Source organism: Carettochelys insculpta, chromosome 4 (assembly GCF_033958435.1).
Source record: "Carettochelys insculpta isolate YL-2023 chromosome 4, ASM3395843v1, whole genome shotgun sequence".
Taxonomy (NCBI): domain Eukaryota; kingdom Metazoa; phylum Chordata; order Testudines; family Carettochelyidae; genus Carettochelys; species Carettochelys insculpta.
The window spans coordinates 8349698-8360461 of record NC_134140.1 but is presented as its reverse complement, the minus strand read 5'-3'; the positions used below and the strand labels follow the sequence as shown (position 1 = coordinate 8360461).

Below are 10764 nucleotides of genomic sequence, written 5' to 3'. Positions count from 1 at the left end.
CCCTGCTCTCCACAGCCACCCCCAGCACCCCACTTCAATGCATCCTGCTCTGCGCTGCCACCCCCAGTGCCCCTCCCCACCGCACCCTGTCCCCCTCCCCAAAGCCACCCCTCAGCACTGCTTCCCACAGCAACCTCACAGTGCCCCTTCTCCAGTAATACAGCCCACATTGCATCTCATCCCCTTGAGGTGCACCCACTACACCTTGCTCCCTCCTCCACATCCCTGTCCTCCCCCCACCCGCCTCCACTTCTTATAGCAACATCCTGCCCTAACCTCATGGCACCCCAGTACCCTGTCTTGTGGGATGCTGAAGAATTTTGCTACTTATAATAACAGCCAGTCCATCTTGTGACAGATCATGCAGCCCTCTGGTGGCTGAACACCATGAAAAACCATAACCTGCAAATGATAAGCTGGTATCTGGATGTAGCTCTACATGTTTGAGGTACTACAGCAAGCAGGATGTGAACATGAGCACTTGGGCATTCTTTTTGTGGGATGGAGGAGACCCATGCGCACCAACTCCAGTGCCCAGATATAAAGACAGCCAGGAGGGGGATGAGATGTGGGGAGATGTGGACTGAAGGCTGCAGGGCACCTCCCTCACCCAGTCCTGACTTGCATGAAATTTGACTTACGTGTGGTTGCCCAGGAACGCAACCTACCCATAAATCAGGTGTCTCCTGTACTAAGACCGTGCAAGGAGAAGGCTGGACCCAAGACCCACACTGAAGGAAAAACTGCTACAGAAGATAAGAAGGAAGCCAGGAAGGGTGCACTGGAACAACAGCCACAAGTACTAAGCTACGTATCGCCCCTTTCAACTCAGGTCTCCCAAACATTCCTCCCTTTGTGTAACATTCCTCCCAGAGGACTCCTGCAGGGTATGTGTCCGTCTGTCTCTGTGAGGAACTGGGACTTGGCTGCTGAGATCTGCAGGCTGTCTGGGAGAGCTGACCCAAGACTCAGAGAGACTATTTGGACATGGCCTGACCACTAGACCGCAGAGTGAAATCCAGTATACAAGCAGCAAAGTTTAAGAGTAGGCGAACGAGTGGGAGGAAGACAGCAGTCCCCTGATTATAATAGAAGCGATAGGAAAGTGCTTCAGGACTGACTGCACTGCAGCATAGAAGAGACTCCCAGTGCTGTGGTGTGATCCTATAAACCCTGATGTAGCACAGAGGGCTGATGTGAACCAGGGTGAGCTAAGCAGAATGGCAGAAGGCAAAGCAGAATGGAATGGGGCAGTTAGAAGTACTCCATGGTCACCACAAAGAGCCACGCCCTGCACCCACAGTCCCTGCTGGGAAATGGGGAGTGTAGGGGTGGGGAGAGTCTGGAGCCTCAGTGTTGCTGTGGAAAATGAGGAGCATGGAAGCAGGTTATGGGGGGAAGGAACAACCACACCAAAGTCTTCCTGAGAGTAGGAATGCTACTCGGCCTGTGCTTTCTGATTTCAACTGCACAATTTAGGGAGCAGCTCAGAACACGGTGAGGATAGTGCTACACTCACCCCTAATGCCAGCTGCTTGATGTAAATAGGCAGTCTCAAAAATGCAAAATGGTTGCTCATTTGCATATTCAAGTGGCTTATTTACATATTTACCACAAAAAAACAAGCAGTGAAAACATGATTCTACTGGCAAAAACCTCCTCTATCACCAGCTTCTTAGCCCTGATTTTTTTCCAGGCCTAAGGGACTGGCAACAGATGGTTTTTTTGATGGAAGAACCATATCTTCATCGGTTGTTTTCTGTGAATATGCAAACGAGCCACTGGAATATGAAAATGAGCAGTTATTTTGCATTTTTCAGACTGCTCATTTGCATCAAGCTGCCAGCACTTAGGGGTGAGTGTAGCACTAGCCAGAGTGTATATACACACCCCCTTCTGCCCACTTTCCTAAACATTCTCCTAGCAGAAGGGTTGGCAACCAAAATAGCAATAAGAGCCACATTTTCCAATTCAGTAAAAAAAATCAATAATTCAAGAGCTGCGATGCATGTGAATACAAGATGGTCCTTAATACGTAACATCAAACCACACTTTTTATAACCTCTATTTTAAGAACAGCACACCCACAATGATTTGTAATGTGATGCATTTATTGCAGGACATTCACAAACTTTTTACTTATTCTATATCCTCACACTTTATGGCTGTGTCTACACTTACTAAAAGCTTCGAAATGGCCATGCTAATGGCCAAATCAAAGAATACTAATGAGGCACTGAAATGCATATTCAGCACCTCATTAGCATGCCTCCAGCCACAGCACTTCAAAAGTGCCACAGTTCACTCACCTGCAGCTCGTCTACACCAGGGTCCTTTTGGAAAGGACACCACCAACGCTGAAATCCCTACATGTGTGTGTGTAACAGTACCTTCCCAACTTTCACTCCCAACCCTTCTCTCTCTCTGCGGGATGCTGGGGGAGTTATCCAATGTTTTGCAATCATATTGTTTGCTATTTAGATATGAGTTGTTCCTTTTGGGGCTTTTAGATGCTCACCATTTAGTGAAAAATAATCAGTGAGGTTTTATTTTTTACTTTGTAATTACAGTATCAAGAGCCACAGAAGTCCTTAAAGAACCACATGTGGCTCCAGAGCCACAGAGTGCAGACCCTGCCCTAGCATCAGGCATCTCTGGGCAGCTGAAAATTATAACAGCTGTTATTGTTTGGGAGAGAAACCCTTTGGTGAAACTCTGTCCCAGAGATGTGCTTAAGGGGATGTGGTATGGAAGCTACCCTGCTAAGATGGATTAACAGTATTAACATTAAGTGGAACAGTATTAGATGTTCCTGAGCCTGATACATCCTGTAGAGCACTAAAACGCATCCAACCACACTTGGATGCTTGCTCATCTCCCTTGCTCAGAAGTTTTTCAGAACTTCCTCCAAAGAGCTAAGATGCCAGTGTTAAAAGGGAAGAAACAATGCACAGTGAAAAATAATTCCCTTTCCTTTATGTCAAGGGTAAGAGGTTAGAACTTATATGGTACCTCAAATGGATAGTAGAGAGAGAGAATGAAGTGACAGCTGACTGGAGAAACTGTAATCGAGTGTGTCTGACTTTGTGCTCTGTTTGTTCAGGAGCTCTTAAACTGTAGGAGGTATGAGTCCAAAATTTGGTATGCAACTTCCTCTGATCTTAACTTAGACCAGCATCAGGGTTTGGTTGTGCCTGGAAACTGGGAAGTGCATGAAATCCCATGGTTTTCCAGAACATGGACTAGGAGGGACAACATGCTTCAGACTCCCACTGAGGGGGCAGAGAGTGCAAGGAATAGCTGTACTGCAGAGTCACCGCTGGGTGGCTGCAGCAAGAAAACAGTGGCAACAATGAGATAGGGCTCTCCACTCTGCCAAGTTCTGGACAGGTCAGTGCCCCCCGGGCTTGGCCACCACAGTGCACAGAGATGGCCCTGCTGCCCCTTCCCTCCCCATGACCACACTGCAGTTAGCCCCACACCGGGAGACGCTGGGGTCAGGAACCCCAGCCCTGGTCTCCCATGTCCCCGCAAGCTGGGGCTGGGAAAAGCAGCCTGGCCCCACCCCTGTAGCTCTTGCCAAGGCTGGGGACAAGTGGCAATGCCTTGGTCCCAGCCCCTCCCTCCACCTCTTACCGAGGCTGGGGAAAACCTTGGACCCAACCCCCTCTCCCCTGCATCCCTCTCAACAGGCCAGGAAAAGCACCAGGGCTGGGGAAAAGTGCTGTGACCCCAGTCCCAGCCCCCACTTCCAGGGCTGGGGAAAAGTGGCATGGCCCCAGCCCCAGCAACGCCCCCTACACCTTTCACTGGGGTTGGGGAAAAGTGCCGCAGCTCTGGCCCCTCACCATCTCTCACCAAGGCCAGTGAGCTCAGGCTGAGGTGGGGGAAGGCAACCCCCCAACAAGGAACCCCACCCCAGCCATCCCCTGACTTCACTTAGATACCCAAAGAATGCTGAGTAAATTTGCTAGTTTAACTTATACTGTATATATAGCAATGTCTTCTTCCTGAACTATCAGATTGACATTTTATCTGGGCTAGAGAGGGAACAGAGGTGAGATCTTCCAGAACATTGCATGTATTCTCAATTAGTATCTAAAGAGAGATTTATCTTCACTTTATACCACATGATCCAGTTTTAAACAATGCAGAGCTAGCTTTGAAAATACTTACAGTGACAGTCTGCATCATGCTACATTGCCAATGCATGGCAACAGTACATCCACACTCCTTAATATTAGTAATAGTGCCTACAACCTTCAAGCAAAATCTGGGTCTGTTGTGCTTGCACCAAAGAGCTTGAAATCTAAACAGATGAGAGAGGAAAAAGAAACAGTGAGTTAGGACAGAAGACAGGAAATTAAGGTTCAGGTTATTGGAAGTGCTCAGTGCCTAGAAGTGCGTTCTTTTGCCAATGTGGACATTTAATTTAGGTACCTAAATATGAGCCCTCTGGGTACTGACTCCTTTTGAAAATCAGACCATAATCTATGTATAGGTTGGCTAAGCAATAGCTACTTACAACTGTTAGAAAGGTGTTAGCATAAAGTAAGGAGAGAAGTTGATAAGGAGATACAAAGTACAGAATAAGAACAAAAAGATCAAATCAGGGAGGAAATTTTAGACAACGAGCTATATTCAGCTGTGAAATAGTTTCCCAAAGAACAAGATGGGAGCCTCAGCAGCTGGAAGGTTAGAGCCCTTGAAACTGAGGGTAGCCAGTAGTGTGTGGGCTGCGAATGCACATTAGAAATCACCATTATTAAACGCGTAGGATCTGGTGGTGATTGTAGTGCTAATGACAGATGCTGCAGTGCCAGTTCTGGAAGTTGAAGACTCCTTTTTATCCACAGGACTTTTCTCTCCTGCCTTGACCAGCTAATGTGCCACAATGTTATTCTGGAAGAGAACTGAATCTCTGTGGTTCTGATCAGCCTTATTTCTTCCCACGATTGCTGACAAGGCTTCTCTTTTAATTCAGCCAGGCTGGTGGTTTTGATGAGGCAAGCATCTGTTCACTGTGAACTGGACTGGGACCAGACTTGTTTCTCACAGGGTAATAAGCAGCTGCTGGACAGTAACCAGCACTGGTTATGCCACACCTGGCCTGAGCCAGGCTTTGCAGAGGAAGCACCTGTTTCCGTCTCAGTTGTACTATCTACAGTTCTGGGCTATAATCCCACCAGGGGCTGTTTATGCCTGTTCATTCCCTTTCAGGAGAAAGGCAATAATGTGCTAAATTAGACAGGGGATAAGGACCACACTAAGAACGTCATACACAGCTTAGTTCCCAAGAGAAACTTCCCAGTTGTGATCTAGCTCACATAGCCGTAAATCCAAACATATACCAATAGTGAGGTTTTTCTTATGCCATACATTTTCCCAAGAGAAGTGGTAGAAGCCCCAGTGCTTGGGTTATTTGAAACAATGAGGCAAAGCAATGGAGAGTGTACAGCTGTTTTAACCTTTGACCTCAAAATCACCTTATAAGGTGATTAATAGTAATAACATCTAACTGTTTTCATGAGAAAATTTCAGTATGTTTTTAAAATGTCAGGATCAATATCCCTGTTTTACAGATGGGGAAACTGAGGCATAGTTGCCTAGGAGCCACTGGCAGAGCTGGGCATAAAGCCCAGGTCTTCTGAATCTAAGTCCTATATGCTAGCCATTAGTCCACACTGTCCTTTCTACCAGTAGTAGATGGGAGAAAATGAAGCAAAGAGACCTTAGCTCATTGCCCAAAGTAACCCGGCAACTACAACACCTGTCTTTCATGCCTCAGTCTGCTTATAAGAAGCACTGGTCCCACAATGGTTGGTAGTGCTCCTGCAAGAATAGATCAGATGACTTCTAGACATTTCTAACTTCCAGCCTAGACCCTCTTATGAGTTTCTCTTTTTTTCTGTTAGGCTATGTCTACACTAGAAGCATCTGTCAATAGAAGTTATTGGGGACAGAGAAATCCCGATGGTACTTCTGCTGACAGCTTGCCGCTTCACACAACTTGCTCCGCTGACAGAAAACTGCCAGGCTGCACTGCCCTCTGGTGACAGAAAGCGGAATGGCAGCTCTGCGAACAGGGCTGCCCGGCAACTGGGAGCCCTCTCTGTCGACAGAAGTATCTACCCTGTATGGGTGTGTCTACACTTGCATTCCTATTTTGAAAGAGGTATGCAAATGAGGTAAAATGAAAATGCAAATTAGGTATAAATTTGCACGTTTGGCACCTCATTTGCATTTTCTAATTTGAAAGAGCTTCTTTCAAAAGAAGAAAGCCAGTGTAGACGCTGCTGTTTCGAAAGTAAACCCATCTTCAGAAGAATACTTCTTCCCTTTATTTAATGGCAAGAAGGATTCTTTCAAAGATAGGTTTACTTTCGAAAGAGCAACGTCTACACTGGCTTTCTTCTTTCGAAAGAAGCTCTTTTGAAATTAGAATATGCAAATGATGTGCCAAATACACACATTTATACCTCATTTGCATTTTTGATTTGCCTCATTTGCATACCTCTTTCGAAAGAGGAATGCAAGTGTAGATGCACCCTACTTCTGTCAATAGTACACTATTGACAGATTTATGCCTCAAATTTTTGAGGGACAACTCTGTCGAGGCAAAAGCAGAGTTCTGTCAGGACTCTGTCGACAGAAGGCTTTATGAGTGTAGACTCTCCCTGAGTTGTGTTGACAGAACTCTCCAGTGTCGACACAGCCTAGGTGTTTCAAAAGCCAGACTTACTCCACCCAGATTTACGAACACACATAACAGCTTCATCACTTGAGTTTTATTTGAGAAATAATTTTTTGAACTATCCTACAAAATGCATCACTAAAAGTTTAGGGAATAGTAAAACCAAGGCTTTTCACTTTGCAGGTGAAGAGCATCACAAGCAGAAGACTCAAATTTCAGACAACAGAAACAAGGTACTGTATTTGCAATTTGATAATGTTTGCAGAGGTCCCAAACTGACCCTTTCACAGAAAACCTTACTGTGTGAAAATAAATGTGTACAAATCATTATTACACAGTACTGGAACAAAAAGAAAAGCATTAAACAATGAGGCACTGCTTGGTATGACCAGTCTGTTAGTGGGCCAGCATGCTAGCCATTCTTTGCACTTCTGCAGTGTCTCTTTGGAGGCCTCAGGGCCCTTTCTGAACATGAACCCATGCAGCTGCCCATCCTTTTGTAAGGTAGGATGCTATTATCCCACTTCAAAGATGGGGAAACTAAAGCTATGAATTGCCCCATGCTGGAAATGTGTTGGAAGATATGTATTTGATACATATACACCACCTTAAAACACTGAATGAACATGGTAAATGCCTCTGATTAAAAAGGAAAAAATACTCTGTCTTCTTTGTATTGTATTTAACAAGCACACTGATGAATTGTGATGATTTCCATTTGCTTTCTGAATGAACTGGCCTCTTTCCATTCAATGCCCTTTTTCTGATAACAAATAACTATGGTGAGTTATTATTGAAAGTCTGGGTGGGAGGGTTGAGACAACAGACTAAAGAGATTTCTGAATCGTTTGCAAAGTGCCAAATGCTGAGCTTGTATAAATGGGCACTGTTCAATTAACTTGAAAAAAGTGTTGATTTACACCAAATTAGATGGATTTGGATGGGCAGTTTTTGGGCACGGTCTGCAGCATGCATCTTTCTCTGTAGTACAGCACTGCATGTTTAGGTCATAAATTCTCTAGGACAGGGACTGAGTCCTCCAAATGCTTGTATAGTGGCCAACACTTTGTGAAGCCTATTGGGAACAAATGGTAATAAACAGGGCTTTTGTTGTGGCAGTATGTGTTGGTACTGTGGACCAGCACCTCTGCATTAATATTCTCCCCTGGCCAGGGTTCTCGCAGCTGGTGCTGCTGGTGGGACTCTGCTCCAGCCAGCTCCCAGCTGCAGGGCTCCAGAGCCCCTGCCAACCCTGCAGCAGCACAGGGCCAGAAGCCAGAGCCCCTGACAGCCCTGCGACAGTAGGGGGCCAGGAGGCTGCTGTGAGGCTGGGAACCAGAGGCCCTTTGCCCATGACAGGGTAGGGCTGGGAACCAGAGCCTCCATTTGCCCAGCAGCAGCACAGCCCAGGAACCAGAGCCCCCACTGCCCCACCGGCAGCCCCAGCAGTGGAAACTCGAGTGGGGTGGGGACAGCCAGCTGAGTGCTGGCTCTTCTTTTTTTTTTAACAAAAAAGGCACTGGTAATAAATAATTACTATTTAGGGACCCCTATCATGTAGTCATTACTTTGCAGATGTTCCACTAATGTCTGTCCACATAAGAAGATTCTTGGGTTTACCACACAGACGTGTAAGGGAAAAGGCTTTAGATCTCTGGTCACAGTTGAAGTTTTCAGGCTGACAATGAAGCCAAAGGTCAGTATTACGCTTTTTTCTCCAAAAGAAGAAAAAATCTAATTTAAACATAGCAGAATCACTCAGGAACAATCGCTTATTAGAGAATGGAGCTGGTAATCTGGGGTCCTGGGTTTTCTTCCGAGTTCTGCCAGACCAGCTGTGTGATACGGGGCAATTCACAGCTTTACTTTCCTGGTCTTTGAAGTAGGATAATAGCTTCCTTACTTTACAGGCTGATGGGAAGCTGAATGCATTCATCTTCAGAAAGTGCACCGAGACCTCCAAAGAGGCACTTCAGAAGTGCAAACATTTAATAAGCCAGGTTCTGCTCTGAAAAGCGACTGTGTGGATTAAAAAAACAAAAACAAAACAAAACATTGTGGGGTTCTATGTTTATAGTCTCAGTCATCTGACTGCAAAGTTTGCTGCTTCTGTGTAAAGAGATGATTTCCTAACTGCCAGACCTACGAAGTCAGCCTAGGAACTAAAAGTCAAGCTAGACTTTTTCTGACTTGAGTATCATCTGCAGCATTAACTAAATCCTGTCTCTGATTTGCAGACTGGCAGTTCCACTGATGCATGATTCAGAATAGGCTCCAGTTCAGTCTCCTACCAAGATGTATTCGCTGCACTGTTAAAGGACTAAACAAAATTACAGACCAAAAAGCCTCGATGACTAAGTAAAGCAGTTGTGAGTTCAAAAACACTGGGAACAAAAGAGCAGTTTGGTGACTAAGGTGTTGGGCCAGATTTTCAGAGGTGCCCAAAGATGGAGAAAGGTGATCTGGAAAATCCCATGAGGCACCGGTCTGCATTTTTAGTCACCTAATACCTTTTAAAATCTGTCCCAGACAGCAGATGACTCCCTGCTGTGTGGTGTGGTCATTTTTTTACAGCCATTTCTCTAACCACACCAATACTTCAAGGATAAAAGTAAGTCAGCATCCATCATTTAGTGAACACCAACTGGTCAGCAGATACATCCCAAAGACACAGAATGACAACTTTATTAAGCGAATGTTTGCAAACAAATTTGAAGAACAGGTGTAACAGTAGTGGAGATGATAGGGTATGAGGGGCAGATTTTTGGGTTGGGGTGAGGGTGGGTACACACTTCATATTATATTAGTGTAACACTGGGGCACAGTGCAATGGTTACCTGCCCCTATGCCATATCATATTTTGTATCCCATGGGGGTGACCCACGCATACCATAAGCCCATGAACTAAAACAGCTCCTTAGCCTGATGTCTGATTGTTCCCAGCATGGATACATTGGGTATGTCTGACCACAGGAAAATATTTGTGCCCGTGTCAGCTGACTCAGGATTACAGGACTCAGGCTGTAGGTTACAAAGCTGAAGAGTAAACATTTAGGCTTGGGCTAGAGCTGGAGTCATGGGACACTCCCTAATCATACAGGTCACAGGGTATGTCTACATTACACTGTAAATAGGCACCTGTGGCTCGCTCATGCCAACTGACTTAGTTGTGTGGGGCCCATACTCAGGAGTTATTAATTGCAGTGGAAATGTTTGGGCTCTGCTGCAGCCTGGTCTCAGGGACCCTCCCACCTCCAGCATCCTGGCTCTAGCCTGACTCTGAACGTCTACGCTGCAAGTAAGACCCTTAGTCTATGCTCTATAAGCCTGAGCCAGCTATGGGTGTCTAAATGCAGTATAGACATGCCCGCAGGACCTGGGTGGGATCTTGAGCTACAATCTATCTACTCTGCAGTTCTACAGCTCTGCAGCCCGAGCCAGCTGCCACACACAGATCAGTTGCAGGTGTTTTACTGCAGTGTAGACATACCCCCTGGGAATGGTAGTCACTCTTCTACAGCTCTCATTGTTGAATCTCTCTGTGGTATTATCTCAACAGTATTGCTAAGAAGTCAAACACATCCCTGACTGGCTAAGGGAAGTCGTACACTGGTGGGGCTTTGTCAGCTAGGGAATCCTGCTGAGCAGGGAAGGATTCCAGTGCAAGAGAAGTGGTTAATATGTGCATGGGCAGAGCTGGGGTGGGTGGGGAGAGATGCACTTCTTTAAAAAGAAACATTTGCCCTGTGCTATCCTGCATGAATGTCATTCTAGAGCGTGCATGCTAAGGGAGGGGCCTGAGCTTGCCCCTCAGGTTCTCTTGGGTGTACAGTACATATGTCAGAATAGAGTCAGTCTCCCTGGCTTACCACCGTCTGCTGTGCTTGCAGAGAACCTGCCCTGCTGTTTGAACCATTCAAAGAGGCTCCTTAAGAAGGTCGCCTTCTCCATCTTCTCATGCCAAAGCACAGAAAAATCCATCACAATCTGTTCTCCCTAGCATGTAGTGTCTGTGTAAGTGCCATTAGGCTCAATGGGGAATCACATGCACCTGTAAGGGCTGAACAGAC

General features: G+C 45.9%; 1 protein-coding gene across 2 annotated transcripts in view; it reads right to left on the bottom strand.

Moving 5' to 3' along the window:
- Positions 1–3767: 3767 nt before the first annotated feature.
- The window catches only part of MAVS (mitochondrial antiviral signaling protein), a 32286-nt gene continuing 25289 nt past the window's right edge, over positions 3768–10764 (bottom strand). For both annotated transcript variants that reach the window (XR_012645215.1, XR_012645216.1), the window contains exon 8: positions 3768–4309. The gene's annotated coding sequence lies outside the window, so the exon portion shown is untranslated. The remainder of the gene's footprint in view (positions 4310–10764) is intronic.